The following is a 17,939-nucleotide window of genomic DNA, read 5'->3' on the forward strand; positions in this document are numbered from 1 at the left end:
ACTGACTTGGCTCTTTCTTGGAGGAGACAAATCAAAAAAATGTTGTCAGTTTTTGTTTGAACTTCAAAGAGTTTTATGACTTGGCTCTTGAGCAAAAGAGTTGTGAGATTTTGTTTGAACTTTATTTGACTGGAGAAAATTACTGATTTTTTCCTTAAATGCTAGTCTTATTCTGGATCTGTCATAGAGATTTTTCTTGTCCTCAGTTACACCGAAGATACTTTTCAGATCTTGGACTTGCCATTTCTGACACTTGTCCAATAAGTTGGTCCTCCAGGAAAAACAAAGACCGCAGCGGCCTGGCGAGAGAGCCAACCGGTGACTGCCACGGCGACGTTTTTCTTCCGGCTGCACCTTGGCCTCTGGGGCTATGTGCGCATAAGGAAAAATGCTGCCTTAGATCCTTGCTGCTGTCAAAATTAAAATGTTTGGCCGTGATGTTCAGTTTTTTAGCACAGTTTCAGTTCTATACGATTTGACCTTTTAGCCATGCCCTGCTGGCCTGCTCCATGCTCCATTTCCTTGCAGTACAGACATGACATTCACAATGTCGTAGCCTGCACTCGACCTGACCTTGTAGATTTCTTTTTTCTTGTTCATGCAGTCTTCAACAGCATACGTTGAATACCTCAATTCAGTCTCCATCGCGAAAAAAGAAAGAGAGATAGATTCACTCATAGACTACTGTGTATTGGTCAATTGGTTCATTACAACATAATACTACACAAAAATCAAAAATTTAAGTAAAGTAGTTGAAACTCTGTACTGGTTAAGTAGTTTGTGAATCTTGCTGTGTTGGTGGTAGATCAATTGGAAGAAGCATAATAACATGCTTGGCATATAAAGAATACTTTCTTCACGGATAATCTCTTACAGGAACATCAATGATGTCTCGATCAACTGGATGTGTCGCACTCCAATTAGCGATTTTCTTTAGGACACTTTTTCTATCCAGACTGCTGTTTACCATATTAACAGGAACATCAATGGAATAGCTCATGATTGTGCTCATCAGGTTCTCAACTCAAGAGTAGACTCTGTCCTTAGCTGTACTCATTCCTCTCAAAGCAATTCTCTTTGCCCAACTTTGCTTTATCTTCATAACTTTCAACTCCAGGGATATGTAATACACGTTGTACTATGCTTTTGAGATGAATGATATCTTGGCGCTTGGCGCCTTCTTGTGTTAAAAAAAATAAAAATAAATGAAGAAACTAAAAAATAGTTCCTAAAGTCAAGTTATTTGGTCAAACAATGATCAAAATAGGATTTACAAAATTGAAAGAAAGGGGGGGGGGGTTATTTTTAGAAATATAAACTGTGCAAAACATAACTCCTTGAAATATATCACAAGAAAGTGTATTAAAAAAATGAAAATTTAGAAATATAAGGATATTCATGTTTTTTAAAATCGGGTATCACAAAATAAAAAATGGAAAGAAAATATTTATGCTTCAACAAACATCATGATTTTCCTAAAAACCATGGTTTCCAAAAATGAAATTATCTCACAAAAAAAAATTATGCTTACTATAGTGGTCGTTCCCCACTCCCACTCTCAGCTGCGGACTGGAGAAGTTTCTAAAAAAAATTGTGGAGAGGAGAAAGGAGGAGCGGAGCCGCCGGCGACCTCACCCCACCGCCCCGTCTCCGACAGCCACCCACCGGCGATTCGAGGTCTGGCAACCCAATCTACTCGTTCCTCTCCCTCTCCATCTAAACTAGTAACTCCGTTCTTCTTTTCTCTTCTTAATTTTCCCTAGTTGTAAAAGTAAACCCTAGCTAGATTTCCCCCTCCTAATCAAACCCTAACAATCCTCCCCTGCTGCAGCTGTGGGGAGATAGGTGCTTCTAATGGATGCTGCTGCTGAGGTTCCCCAAGGCCAAGGGTAAGATTCCCAATCCAGTTCCTTTCCCTCTGCATTACTTTGTGTACGCTATTATATATGCTCGATGGATGTGCATATGTGTGTGGGATAATGGGAGAAACCAGTTGATTCATTAGTACTCGTTGTATGCTATGCTATTCTATTGATCAAGGATGTGCATATGTATGTTGGATGTTTAATTTGCAACTTCCCTGATGTGCATATGTGTGTCCATTGATTACATTTCTATTCATACCAGGGCCGATCCCATTCCCAGCTCGCCGCGTGTGGACCGGAAGAGGCGGCACCGTTCTGTGCCGCTGGCCGGCCCGGTGTCCAAGGTGCTTGGCGACGACAACCTCCTCACCGAGATCCTTGTCCGCCTCCCTCCGAAGCCGTCCTCGCTCCCCCATGCGTCTGTCGTATGCAGGCGCTGGGGCAGCATCCTCTCCGACCCCCAGTTCCTCAAACGCTTCAGCAAGCACCACAGGAAACCTCCTCTGCCCGGCTTCTTAAGAGGGTATGCTAAAAACTTCATTCCTGCCATGGACTCACCTGACCGCATCCCTGCTGCCCGCTTCTCCCTGCCCAAGAGCAGCATACCCTACCACACCGATGAAGCATACATGGGCTGCCGCCATGGCCTCTCTCTCTTAATCAACATGCATAAGCGCGAGACCGTCGTGTGGGATCCCCTCACCGGTGAAGAGCGCATCGTGGCTTTTCCACCAGGGTTCAACAGTACCTTAATGTGGAGTTACAGTGGCTGGCATGGCACTGTATTGTGCGTCAATGCTGAAGATGGGCATGTCCACGGAGATTGCTTCTCGAGCCCGTTTAAATTGGTTTTGGTCTGCGCTGAGTACAATACACCGGCAGTTTGTTCTGTCTACGACTCGGCGTCTGATGTTTGGGGAGATATTTTCTCAACGATGACAATAACAGCTGGAATGTCTAGGTTAAGAAGGCCCAGCACCCTTGTCGGGAATGCACTTTGCTTGTTGATTTCTGGAGGTGATGTCCTTGTGTTTGATTTCGAAATGCAAAGTCTTAGCCTGATCGAAAAGCCGGTAGAAAACCATGGTACCGACGACTGGTATTTTCAGCTCTTACGGATGGAGAATGATGGACTAGGTCTTGCTATTTTGTTGGACCTGACTATCAAATTATGGGCGAGGAAATCTAACTGCGATGGTGTTTTCGAATGGGTGCTGCTGCAGAAAACCATTCCACTCGAGGGTATGGTTCCAAGGAGAATGGATTCTGCACTTTTCGTCGGGTATGATGAGGATGCAAATGTGATTGTTCTCACTACTATAACCGGCAACTTCACACTCCAAGTTGACTCGATGCAGATCAAACATATTGTTAAAAGAAACAACATATGTCTTGACACCTTTTATCCCTACAGGAATTTCTATGCTGCAGGTAATATGCCCTATCTACATTGCACAAGCAAAAAAGTCAATTTAGTTTGTTTCGCTCGTATTCGTTCCAGTTACTTTTGGTACGTTATTGCGGTAACATTGTTCCTATTATTAGGATTGAGCTAGATACATAAAAATATGTTGTCTTATTTGTTCCTCTGTTGATCTGATCATCTTATGGTTATCTAATTTCTTGTTATTATAGAGCTCCATTAAAGCTAGAACAGGAATATAAATATTGCTCTGATGCCTGGCCATTGCGAAAGGCTAAATACAATTATGTGCTTGTAATGATCTTTTCATCAGAGGTGTTTTAAAATTGGAAAGTGGCAATTGCTGCAGTGGTGAAACCATCTGAAGTAATTAAGAAATTGGAATATCTAGAGGCGGCTTAAAGCTTGTTATGTTTTCTTATTCACTATTTTTTTCCTTGCAAGTTTAAAATTTAACTTGATTGATCTTCATAGAAATCGTCAATTCATAATACCATGTGGTCTAATTTTTATCGAAGAGTAGTACTAGTTCATTATTTTCACGTAGTACTATGTAATACTTGTTATGGAACTCTGGTTTTCCAAGCCGTGCCATTTTCCATTTGTACCCTGAGCCTCACATATGGCTTGGCACACAAAAGTAAATCTGGAATGAGCTAACAATCTTAAAAGTTCAGTTCTTTTTTTGCCTCAGATGATAGGCGGTGAGTCACCGATCTCGTAATTTCTACTGCGATCATACGCAGTTATATGGCAAGAATCTTGAAAACATGTCAGCATATAGGTGGCAGTACAAACTAAATGTTCCCTTATTGTTGTTCTCCGTTTGTAGTATTAGCTTGTATACTGGGGTGATTCAGCTTTGGATATTTTTCGTATAATCTGCACTACGGCAAAGTTAATACTTATTTTCGGGGATCATACAAAATTTGTTTTGCTGTGAGAGAGCATTACAAATTTGTTTGACCGGGATGACATTCATTGTTCTGCAGGTACTAAGATATGTACAGTGTAACCTTCATTGTAGGCAGGAGAGCTGAGACGCAGCCATGACTAGTTGGTCTAGGGAGGTTCTTCTGTTTTGCTGAGACGCTGGCATGGGTAGTTAGTGCAGTGAAGTTCTTCTATTTTGCCGAGACGCAGACATGGCTACTCGATGCTCAAATTGTCCTGCTATGTAGTCTGTGGGTTCTTCTATTATGTATGGCCTGTGATGTGGTTGATGCTGAGATTGCTCCTCTATGCAGAATGTAGGCTGTAATACTTTTATGCACCTGTCCCGTGAAGTGGAACTTGTTGGATTTAGCCGTGTGAACTCTTGTATATTATCTAATATCAGCAGACGTTTGTCGACTTGCATGCCTGGTTAATGCTCGGCTCTGTTGTGAAGGTCTGTACTTTACACAGTTTCCTTGTGAAGTCCCAGTTGCCTAGCCACTTCAAAGAAACTAAGACATTTACATCTTTGTACGGTTGATCTTGCGAGTCTTGCTAGTGAGAACTGTGATAATGCTGCTCAGATCCACTAGAGTACACACCTAGCCCAGTTGCCTAGCTACTTCAAAGAAACTAAGATATGTACGGAGGGAGTACTATTTTGGATAAACAGAGTATGTGCTGGCATTATCCTTCGTATAAACAGAGATGTGCTGGCATTTTCAGCTTACAAGGAAGCTATCATGAAAGATGGGACATACATATCCTGAAGACCCCGAGCTTAGAAAGTAAAGAAGGAAAGCTAGCCGGGAGTCCGTTGATGAGAAATGACCAAATTTAAACAAGAAATGGAAAATGGTTTCAATGCCAGAGTAGAAACCACCACTAAAGCCGAAGTGGCGAAATTGTGGCCTGGTCTAGTTGAGGCAATGAGATAAAGCATGACCACGGGGCAGCTTGTGGCACCACCAACCCAGATCTTTTCGGCGCTGATCAAGGAGCCACCACCCAATGCATACCATCATATACCAGCCCATCCAGTGGCGAATCTAGGAAGAAAATGAAGGGTAGGCTAAAGTCAACGACGAGAAAACTAAGCTCTCTTTTGAAAAAAAAACATGATGTCCAAGCCTTGCTGTCAAAATAAGGTCAGAATTTCCCAAACTACTACTTAAAACATGTAGTATTAACTAGATTTTTTCTAGGAATTTTGAAATATATATATATATATATATGAAATTTTGAACCAAAATTTGAATTTATCTTGCAGAATAACCATCATCTCCTCATTTTGCTGTCCACATAAGTTGGAGGAGGGATTACAATCACAATAGTTAAGGGAGGGGTATCTAGGTTCAGATTAGCTGGGATAGGTTCAGGTTCAGCGCGAGGAGTACATGCATGCATACTCATTTTTGTACTCTTCTTTTTTGCAAATAAGTTGCATTGGACACTAAATTAGATAACAGTACATGAACTAGTGATTACAGTAGATGGAGGCTGGGCATTCGTGTGTGGCCTGTTTGCTGTGCGTGTGTGGCACTGTGTGTTTGCTACTTGATAGTAGATGTACTATTCAGCTGGGATAAAAGTACTAGTAGTAAAAAATATTGTTATTTGGAGGGTAGGCTTGAGCCTGTTTAAGCCCTCCCAGTAGACTCGCCACTGAGCCCATCCGCCTCTTACTCGGGCAAGATCATGGACGCCCTTATGTGTTTGTGCTCATTAGCGGGCGGTTGTGCTTTTAGCACGTTTGTGGCCCATGTTGTGTTTTGGACCTTTTTAAATGTACGGTGTTATATGGCCCATTAGTGGCTGATGTTATGTTTTGGCCCGTTTGCTACCCGAGGTTATTACGGCCCATATGTGGCCCATGGTTACTATGAGAAACTTGAAATAAATGCATGGTACAACCGGATATCTTGCATTAGTGCTCATATAAACCAAACAAAAACAAATACAAGGGATGTGACATTTATTTGAACTTAATAGGATATGTAATCTCTTATAATATTATTTTGCTAGCAACAATTAGTTTGGCGAAATAAATGCAACATGCAACTAATGCATGCCATCTAGTTCGTGCTTTTCTCCTATACAAACCCTGGCATTAAATACCACAAAAAAGAATATGAACTCAATAAATATAGTGTATAGAAAGGTCGGAGTATGTCAGTACAAGGATACGTGAACATTAGTTTACAGATACGCATAAATGCAATAAGTAATCAATCAATATCCACAACCTTGGTGGTGGCTCTGTATAAATACCTGCAATGGAGCTTGGCGACGTGGATCCCACATAGGAGAAGGAAGAAACAGAGGGCAAGTAGTCTTTTCTCATAGAATGGCACTCATCAATCGCAATACAAGGACGATTGTCTACGCAATGGCGGTTGCTCTCGTGGTCATGGTGATGATGTCCTCTTTGTTGCCATCTTGTCATGCAAAGAAAGGTATGCAACAATGGCATTGTTTTACTGTATTGCAAAGAAAGGTATGCAACAATGCCATTGTTTTACTCTATGATTTCCAACCGTGGAAAAAACAATAAAAATCTAGCTAGCTATATTCTTGTTTTATCTTTGTATACTGTACAAGCTAAGCTAAATTGCTGGTACCACAATATATTGCCTTTGTAGGTAAGTGGAAGTGCAAGGAATTAGAGGACTGCACTGCCCCAGAGTGGCACAATCAGTGCAAGGAAAGAGGATATAATCAAGGTGGTCACAGTTTCAGTTCCATATGCAGTGGCAACAAAACAAAGTGTTGCTGCCCAAAGTGGACTACGGCGCCGCCGCCACCATGATACTAGATCTCAATATCTCATGCTTGTGGAAAACAGTGCTGATGAATGAAGTCGTTGCATCTAATATAATTGATCAACCGGCAGTTTAAGCATTAATTGTTCCATCCATTGAAAAATCGAATAAAGTTGTTTTATCTTCGTGTGTGCTCCATAATGTTGTACTCCCGCCAAACATTTTCCGTTCGACACCTGATAATAGTTTAGTAGATCTTTCTCATATACAAAGATATTATTAGGCCTAAGGCTTCTATCGTTACGTGTACTCCTCATGGGAGACTTGGGAGTGAAACCCTAGCCCCCGGCTATGCCAGGAACCCAAATGCAGCTCCTGCTCAAAACACTGCCATGGCAACCAACTCGGACGACAGCGAGGTCGGAAGTGCTGCCATGGCAGCCAAACGGGAGGAGAAGTGCCACTCGACCAGTGCGGATGGTGCAGCCCAACCGCAAGTTTGGGCATGTACATTAGCTATAGCAACCATCCACGTCACTCACAGACATGAGTAAAAACACCCTCTACAATGGATCGTCTTTTTGCTGTCTATAGCCCTCTAAAATTACGACGTTAGAGTGAAATTTATTCCAATGATCCACCTCCATCAGCCACTGCTCCATAACGTGAAGAGACTGGCGACGGCGTCGGCGTGGTGATGCATCCCAGGAAGAAGGTGTGTATTGGGGAATCACAGCTCTCAAAGCCGGACCGCCGCCGTCGCTGAAGATCGAGGAGCATGTACACACACGTACGTTAATCTAATCAGTTCCTCCCTGGACCTGTGCATAGACGTTTAGCTAACTGATCCTTGATCGATTATTTTGGTCGCTGCAGCTCATTCGTTCGTGACGTCTATCGATCCCAGCAGTCCGGCGGCCCCCAACCGTGCAGGTCTCGTCGGGTAGCGACGGAGAAAAGCAAAACATGTTGCGTGGATTAGATTTGTCGAGGACGGGATTTGACGGTTTGGATGGGGAAAAGAAAAACTACAGACACCCAGCCGTACAACTAGCGAAATTTCAGGGCTATCGACCGTCTGCCGAATTGCAGACGCCCTTTTTCTCTCTCCTCGTTTTCTCCCCTCCACCTAGATAAATATTCTACATGGCATGTGTTACAGACGGCTGACTGGACACCGTTGTACATGCCTTTATCGGCACTGTGTCAACTGCACCAAGGCCTCGACCAACTCTTCTGCGACCACTACTTAAAGAAGAGAAGAGGAAGGAAGATGTCAAACAGTGGATCATGGAAATCTCTTCGACTAACTACCTACCGAATCAAGATCTGTAAGAACTGCGAGGTGTATCAGTGAGAGAAATTAGATCAAATTGGACCCTAACATCGTGGTACCAGCCGTGTTTTGATTTTCAGCCGGAAAAAAATGGATTTCGGCGGAATTTCAGTCATCTCGGCCTAGGGCGGAAAGTACCTTTCAACGAAAAAATAGATTTTGGTCAAATTTTAGCCGAATTTTTTGAAAAATGGCTGAAATTCAGCCATCTTGGCCTGGGGCGAATAGAATCATAAAAGGAAAAATCAAAACTCTTGGTACTAGAGGCCAGCTGCCACCCTTCCTCTCCACTCTGATTTTACCCTTGATACACGTCGTCGCATCCACGCCCGCCAAATCCTCATCAACACCATGGATCCAACCCTGAAAGACAACCTCGACAAGCTTCATCAGGATTCCAAGGTGGACACCGCCAACGTCATGCATCGGCTCGATGTGCAGGCCTCGCAGCTCCCCACCCAGTCGTAATAGATCGACAATCTACTCCACTTGAAGCCGGATCTTGAGGCAAGCTTCCCCAAGCTGGAGACCGCAATTGCGGCTTCAAGCGACGACCCTAGGTGAAGCTCTGGCATCGTTGGGTGGAACGACACTGCAACAGAAATCGCGACGAATAATATGATCATAAACCCACAATTCCTCGGATCCCAACAAATACACCGTAAAAGATTACATCAAATGGATCTTAGAGAAGATCATTGTATTCAAAAATAAGAGAGAGAGAGAACCATCTAGGTACTACTATGGACTCGTAGGTCCTGAAGGAACTACTCACACATCGTCATGGAAGAAGGGGGTTCATGAAGATGGCCTCCCCAATGATCCCCCCCCCTTAGGTGAAGTACCGGAACATGGCTCTAGATGGGATCGCTGAGGAACAGAGGCTTGCGGCGGTGATAAAATTTTGTAGATGGATTTCCTAAAGGCCAAAAACAAGCAAAAAATAGGAACTGACACTGGGCACTAAATTAATATGTTAGTCCAAAAATTACTATAAAATGACATATATAAATCATACAAAAGTGATAACATAATATAATTAAATAATAAAAAAATTATAGATACGATTGAGACGTATCAACATCCCCAAGCTTAATTCCTACTCGTCCTCTAGTAGGTAAATGATAACAAAGTAATTTTGATGTTCAATGCTACCTATCATGTACTTGATCAAATTATGTAATTGTGGTATGAATATTGGGATACGAGTGATTCAAGGCAATAGTCTATCAATTTGACATTGAAACAATAATACATAAGCATACTAGTAATAGTAAAAAATCATTGCCTTTCAAAATAATGACGTTAAAGAACGTGATCCCTACACACTTAATCATGTAAAACATGGCATGCACAGTCTTCCTAACATAAATATATCAAATCATGAACAGCCCCGGTGCCAAACGAAACAATTGAATCATACTTTTTCTCGCTTCAACATTTTTAATTCTCATGCAATACTTGAGCGTGAGTTAGGGACTTAGCAATTTGGATGGCAAAGAGAATGATTATGGGGATTTATAAGGGAAGACAAAAATGTATGAGAAAGTCTCACATCGACGAGGCTTGATCGTTCGGCAACAGAGGGGCCTTACAATCGATGTCAATGCGAGGAGTAGGGATTGCTATGTAACAGATGTACTAGAGCTATAAGTGTATGAAAACTATCTATATGAAAGTAAGTGAGTTTGCTCATGAAGACCTCGAGCGTTTGAGAAAGCTCGTCATCGGAATATGCAACTCAAGTTCTATAATATAAAAATCCCACTAATATATGGAAATGAAAAACATGGAGACTCTCTATATGAAATACACGGTGTTACTGTGAAGCACAAGTGTGGTAAGACAATAGGTCTCATTTTCTTTCTTTTTTTTTTCATTTTTCTCTTTCTTTTTTGTTAATGTAGCCACTGGTATGGCCCATGCTGAAATTAATAACACTCTGTATACTATGTTAGTTGTTCCATCCTTTATCATTGTACGTTGTTGCGTGTGAAGTGGCTTTGTAGGATTTAGTAGTGTAATTTGCTAACTTGTTTGTACTAATATTTTGTAATATAGTATGTATTAGTGAAGTTAGCAGTTTAGTTAGTGACTTTCTAGCTGCCGAGAGCATCTCCAATAGGTGCCCTAAAATAAGGCATGAAAAGGTGGTTGGAAAAAATTTGCAACACCTAAAACTGGTTTTCCACTGCATCAAAAACCAACAACTCCAATAGATGGCCTAATTTTTTTTGAAAGCATACTGCATACATCAATTCAAACAAACGTCCAAACGTTGCATATATTTAAACATTAAACATTATTGTTCATCATACTACTTGATTAAACATAACAGATCTTTATTACACCACTCGTTCGACATATAGTCAGCCTCGACAGAGTTCCAATATGTCAGGGTCTCCTCTGGATCGGAGGTGAACTCCTCCTCATCCGATGACGAAAGGTTGATCACCGTCGATAGGTCAGCCTCCTCCTTCTTCACCTCCTCCTCCTTCTTCTTCCCGTGGTTTCGCTTCTAGAAGAACTCTGCCTCGTACTTCACGTACTGGGGGTTCTCCCCCGCGAACCTCGCCATGGCCTCTCTCTCGCCGGGAATAATGCGGATTTCCTTCTTCTTCTCCCCTCCTCATTGATCAGCAAAATGGTCACCGGTGGATCGATGAACTCTGTATCCTCTTGGGTTGTGACCTCCGGCAAGTTGAGCACCTATCGCAGCCGGCCAAATCGTCAAGCGGCGACGTCATAGGCTCGTGTTGTGATGTCTGCCTTCTTGAACGGATTGATTCAGTAGTGAGTGTTGTCGCACTGAAATTTGAAGCTGAAGTGATTGGGGCCACGTGCTCACAACCCGTTGAAGTCGGTCTTTCTCTCAGACTTGAGCTTCGACGGCATGGCAGTGAAGCAGGTATGGCGACGACGAGACGAGACGGCGGCGGTGCAGCATGGGGGGATCCTCGTCCGTCTCCCTCCCAAGCCGTCCTCCCTGCCCTGCGCGTCTGCTGTATCCAAGCGCTGGAGCAGCATCCTCTCGGACCCTGTATTCCACAAACGCTTCCGCAAGCACCACCGGAAGCCTCCTCTTCTCGGCTTCTTCAACGCATTTGCTAACTGCTTCACTCCCATGATGGGCTCGCTTGACTGCATCCTTGCTGCCCGTTTCTCCCTGCCCAAGAGCGCCATACCCTAAAATGACTACGAGGTCTTCAGGGGCTGTCGACACGGCCTCGCTGTCCTAATCGACCTTTGTCCATCGATATGTTAGTTGCCCTAGATTCGATCGTCGGTATCTCTATACCTAGTTCAATACCGTTACCGGCAAGTCTCTTTACTCGTTCCGTAATACATCACCTCGTGACTAACTCCTTAGTCATTTGCTTGCAAGCTTTATGATGTGTATTACCGAGAGGGCGCAGAGATACCTCTCCTATACTCGGAGTGACGAATCTAATCTCAATCTATGCCAACACAACAAACACCTTCAGAGGTACCTGTAGAGAATTTTTATGATCACCCAGTTACGTTGTGACGTTTGATAGCACACAGGGTATTCCTACGGTATTCAGGAGTTGCATAATCTCATAGTCGAAGGAATAAATATTTGACATGAATAAAGCAATATCAATAAACTGGACGATCCTTATGCTAAGCTAATGTGTGGGTCTTGTCTCACATCATTATCCTAGTGATGTGATCCTGTTATCAAATGACAACACATGCCCATGGTTAGAAAACCTTAACCATCTTTGATCAACAAGCTAGTCTAGTAGAGGCTTACTAGGGACACGATATCTGTTTATGTATTCACACATGTATTTAAGTTTCCGATCAATAAAATGGCATGAATAATATGTTGGAAATATGCCCTAGAGGCAATAATAAATTAGTTATTATTATATTTCCTTGTTCATGATAATCGTTTATTATCCATGCTATAATTGTATTGATAGGAAACTCAGATACATGTGTGGATACATAGACAACACCATGTCCCTAGTAAGCCTCTAGTTGACTAGCTCGTTGATCAATAGATGGTTACGGTTTCCTGACCATGGACATTGGATGTCGTTGATAACGGGATCACATCATTAGGAGAATGATGTGATGGACAAGACCCAATCCTAAGCATAGCACTAGATCGTGTAGTTCGTATGCTAAAGCTTTTCTAATGTCAAGTATCATTTCCTTAGACCATGAGATTGTGCAACTCCCGGATACCGTAGGAGTGCTTTGGGTGTGCCAAACGTCACAACGTAACTGGGTAGCTATAAAGGTACACTACAGGTATCTCCGAAAGTGTCTGTTGGGTTGGCACGAATCGAGACTGGGATTTGTCACTCCGTGTAAACGGAGAGGTATCTCTGGGCCCACTCGGTAGGACTTCATCATAATGTGCACAATGTGATCAAGGAGTTGATCACGGGATGATGTGTTACGAAACGAGTAAAGAGACTTGCCGGTAACGAGATTGAACAAGGTATCGGGATACCGACGATCGAATCTCGGGCAAGTATCGTACCGCTAGACAAAGGGAATTGTATACGGGATTGATTAAGTCCTTGACATCGTGGTTCATCCGATGAGATCATCGTGGAACATGTGGGAGCCAACATGGGTATCCAGATCATGTCTGCATGTTGGTTATTGACCGGAGAGTCATCTCGGTCATGTCTGCATGTCTCCCGAACCCGTAGGGTCTACACACTTAAGGCTCGGTGACGCTAGGGTTATAGAGATATTAGTATGCGGTAACCTAAAAGTTGTTCGGAGTCCCGGATGAGATCCCGGACGTCACGAGGAGTTCCGGAATGGTCTGGAGGTAAAGAATTATATATAGGAAGTGCTATTTCGGCCATCGGGACAAGTTTCGGGGTCACCGGTATTGTACCGGGACCAACGGAAGGGTCCCAGGGGTCCACCGGGTGGGGCCACCTGCCCCGGGGGGCCACATGGGCTGTAGGGGGTGCGCCTTGGCCTATATGGGCCAAGGGCACCAGCCCCAAGAGGCCCATGCGCAAGAGATGAGAGAAGGAAGAGTCCTAAAGGGGGAAGGCACCTCCGAGGTGCCTTGGGGAGGAGGGACTCCTCCCTGGCCGCACCCTTCCTTGGAGGAAGGGCCAAGGCTGCGCCTCCCCCCTCTCCCTTGGCCCTATATATAGTGGGGGAAAGGGAGGGCAGCAACACCTGAGCCCTGGCGCCTCCCTCTCCCTCCCATGACACATCTCCCTCCTCCCGCAGCGCTTGGCGAAGCCCTGTTGGAATCCCGCTACTTCCACCACCACGCCGTCGTGCTGCTGGATCTCCATCAACCTCTCCACCCCCCTTGCTGGATCAAGAAGGAGGAGACGTCGCTACTCCGTACGTGTGTTGAACGCGGAGGTGCCGTCCGTTCGGCGCTAGGATCATCGGTGATTTGGATCACGACGAGTACGACTCCATCAACCCCGTTCTCTTGAACGCTTCCGCGCGCGATCTACAAGGGTATGTAGATCCACTCCTCCCTCGCTGCTAGATGACTCCATAGATAGATCTTGGTGACACGTAGGAAAATTTTGAATTTCTGCTACGTTCCCCAACAGTGTGGCCCTCGTGCGATGCTTTTCGTTCGAAGGGAGGAGGGGATCGAAGGAGGTCGAACCATCACGACGTTCGATCCTCCTTTAATAGTAGAGATTTTTGCGTCGGTGTGGTGCGCGAGGTTTTCGGCAGATTTTTTTAGTGCGTGCTATCGTACGAAGGGAGGAAAGGGCCGATGTGTATCTCGTACGTGGGCTGAGCTGGCGATTTTTGGGCTGCTGCGGGCGTGTGGCCCTCGTGCGATGCTTTTCGTTCGAAGGGAGGAGGGGATCGAAGGAGGTCGAACCATCACGACATTCGATCCTCCTTTAATAGTAGAGATTTTTGCATCGGTGTGGTGCGCGAGGTTTTCGGCAGATTTTTTTTAGTGCGTGCTATCGTATGAGGGGAGGAAAGGGCCGATGTGTATCTCGTACGTGGGCTGAGCTGGCGATTTTTGGGCTGCTGCGGGCGTGTGGCCCTCGTGCGATGCTTTTCGTTCGAAGGGAGGAGGGGATCGAAGGAGGTCGCACCATCACGACGTTCCATCCTCCTTTAATAGTAGAGATTTTTGCGTCGGTGTGGTGCGCGAGGTTTTCGGCAGATTTTTTTAGTGCGTGCTATCGTACGAGGGGAGGAAAGGGCCGATGTGTATCTCGTACGTGGGCTGAGCTGGCGATTTTTGGGCTGCTGCGGGCGTGTGGCCCTCGTGCGATGCTTTTCGTTCGAAGGGAGGAGGGGATCGAAGGAGGTCGAACCATCACGACGTTCGATCCTCCTTTAATAGTAGAGATTTTTGCGTCGGTGTGGTGCGCGAGGTTTTCGGCAGATTTTTTTTAGTGCGTGTTATCGTACGAGGGGAGGAAAGGGCCGATGTGTATCTCGTACGTGGGCTGAGCTGGCGATTTTTGGGCTGCTGCGGGCGTGTGGCCCTCGTGCGATGCTTTTCGTTCGAAGGGAGGAGGGGATCGAAGGAGGTCGAACCATCACGACGTTCGATCCTCCTTTAATAGTAGAGATTTTTGCGTCGGTGTGGTGCGCGAGGTTTTCGGCAGATTTTTTTTAGTGCGTGCTATCGTACGAGGGGAGGAAAGGGCCGATGTGTATCTCGTATCCGTGAAGAAAGTATTCTTTATATGCCAAGCATGTTATTATGCTTCTTCCAATTGATCTACCACCAACACAGCAAGATTCACAAACTACTTAACCAGTACAGAGTTTCAACTACTTTACTTAAATTTTTGATTTTTGTGTAGTATTATGTTGTAATGAACCAATTGACCAATACACAGTAGTCTATGAGTGAATCTATCTCTCTTTCTTTTTTCGCGATGGAGACTGAATTGAGGTATTCAACGTATGCTGTTGAAGACTGCATGAACAAGAAAAAAGAAATCTACAAGGTCAGGTCGAGTGCAGGCTACGACATTGTGAATGTCATGTCTGTACTGCAAGGAAATGGAGCATGGAGCAGGCCAGCAGGGCATGGCTAAAAGGTCAAATCGTATAGAACTGAAACTGTGCTAAAAAACTGAACATCACGGCCAAACATTTTAATTTTGACAGCAGCAAGGATCTAAGGCAGCATTTTTCCTTATGCGCACATAGCCCCAGAGGCCAAGGTGCAGCCGGAAGAAAAACGTCGCCGTGGCAGTCACCGGTTGGCTCTCTCGCCAGGCCGCTGCGGTCTTTGTTTTTCCTGGAGGACCAACTTATTGGACAAGTGTCAGAAATGGCAAGTCCAAGATCTGAAAAGTATCTTCGGTGTAACTGAGGACAAGAAAAATCTCTATGACAGATCCAGAATAAGACTAGCATTTAAGGAAAAAATCAGTAATTTTCTCCAGTCAAATAAAGTTCAAACAAAATCTCACAACTCTTTTGCTCAAGAGCCAAGTCATAAAACTCTTTGAAGTTCAAACAAAAACTGACAACATTTTTTTGATTTGTCTCCTCCAAGAAAGAGCCAAGTCAGTCTAACCCAATTAGGCAAACATCTCCTCTGAGTTCAAACAAAAACTCTTTGAAGTTCAAACAAAAACTGACAACATTTTTTTGATTTGTCAGCATTTTCCTTGCAATCCAGAAATCCAACTAAAGTTAATAACCATGACAATTTATCGGTGGCGAATATCCAGACACCGGAATATAAAAGTGTTTATGCATGAAGCAGGGGATACTGTTGAAAGTACTGAAAACATCAGAGGTGCTAAAGAGGGTCATGTTGCAACCCAACAATGAAGGTTGAAGTAGGCAACTAGGGCAGGGGATGCAAGCATTGTCTGCTTCTGCTGCAAGTGGTGATGTGAGCAGAGCATTATCACAGTTTGATCACTAGCAAGACTCACAGTTAGGGGACTTCACAAAGAAACTCTGTAAAGTGCCAGAGCCTACTGCTTCTTGTCCATCCAACTTGCTAGTACCTCACATCACAGAGCAAAGCATTAGCCTAACCAATTCCATGAGCCACTAATCAGGCACGCAAATTGACTGATGTCTGCTGATCTTAGAGAATATACAAGAGTAAGAGTTTGCACGCCTAAATCCGACAAGTTCCACTTCATAGGCCACGCTACATAAGAAAAGTAGGACAACCTACATACTACATAGAGGAGACATCTCAGCCTCAACCACTTCACATGACACAGCTTACATAGCGGAAGAACCTATACTACATAGCAGGATATTTTGAGCGTCGACCGCACTAAAAATAGAAGAACTTCCCCACACCAACTAGCCATGCCGAATTGAACCCTTAATACCTGCAGAAAAAACCAATGTCATCTCAGTAAAACAAATTGCTAATACTCTCTGACAGAAAAGCCAAAATTTGTATGATCCCCCAAAATAAAATTGAATTTCCCATAGGTAAAATTATACAAAAAATATCCAAACCGAATCATGCAGTGTTATTAGACAAACTAACACTACAACCGGAGAACAGCAAAAGAGAATATTTAGTTTATACTGGAACCCATTTGTTGACAGATTTTAAAGATTCTTACTATATAACTACGTACAATCGTGTTAGAAACTAAAAGATCAGTGACTTCACGCGTATCATCTGAGGTAAAAAAACTGAACTTCCAAGATTTTCAACTCAGTTCCGGATTTACCTTTTGTGCCGAGCCCATGTGAGAGGCTCAGAGTACAACGCAAAAATTTCTGGTATCTCTACTCAAAGGTATGCTTTTTTTCAAATATAAGAATCGACAATGCACAGGAATTCCTTGACATTCAATCACTGAATATGGCCTTCCACCTCCCCTTATTAATGCAGGCCAGAGAGGATGTCCGAGAGATTCAGAACAGCACTGCCACACAGCAACTCAACGAAGCTGAAAGTCTTTGCTTGGCTGCTCTTGTCTGATCGGTTGAACACATACAACATGCTGCGCAGATGCCACTACATCACTGGACCAGGTGTTGAAAAGAAATGTTAACTGCATCCTCTGCGAGCTTCAGACTGAAGAAACTCTTGTGCATCTATTCTTCTCATGTCATTCTGCCAGACAATGTTGGGCCTCTCTGAATATCAACTGGGGGTCTGATGGAGATAGATTTTAACTTATTAACTGCTGCCAAACAGGCCTGTGACAGACCCATGTTCATGTAGGCGTGTACTGTAGCTGTTTGGTCCTTGTGGAAGGAACGAAACAAAATGGTCTTCCAAAGAATTCCCCACTCTCACAGGTCATGGCTGTCTAGATTTAATCAAGATTTTGCCCTTGTTGAGATATAGGGGGAAGTCTGAGCTTGAGGATTTCATAAGCTCCCTAGTGCAACAAATTACCTAAAAACCTTGTACTAGTATCTTCTCTTTTGGTTAGGGTCAAAGACCCTATACCTTATACATATGATGTATCTTTAATTTTGTTTAATTAATACAAGACTGTAGAAGCCTCCCCTACTGTGTCCTTCACAGTTCAAAAATTAATAGACAATGCAGCTTTACTTAAACTGAGTAACCAAGAAAAAAAGATGTACAAAAAGATAAATTTACCTAAGTTTTTCGACCAAGATAGCACGTTAGCAGATATTGTGTGATCGCAGTTCTAGAT

At 43.8% G+C, this 17,939-nt stretch overlaps 1 pseudogene; it reads left to right on the forward strand.

Annotated features, from left to right (window-relative positions):
- The first annotated feature begins 1,577 nt into the window (after positions 1-1,577).
- Positions 1,578-4,328, forward strand: LOC147963081 (putative F-box/kelch-repeat protein At3g17540; annotated as a pseudogene).
- The last annotated feature ends 13,611 nt before the right edge of the window (positions 4,329-17,939 follow it).

The sequence above is a fragment of the Triticum urartu genome, chromosome 6A (genome assembly GCF_056163025.1).
Source record: "Triticum urartu cultivar PI428250 chromosome 6A, HENAU_Tu73, whole genome shotgun sequence".
NCBI classification, from domain to species: domain Eukaryota; kingdom Viridiplantae; phylum Streptophyta; class Magnoliopsida; order Poales; family Poaceae; genus Triticum; species Triticum urartu.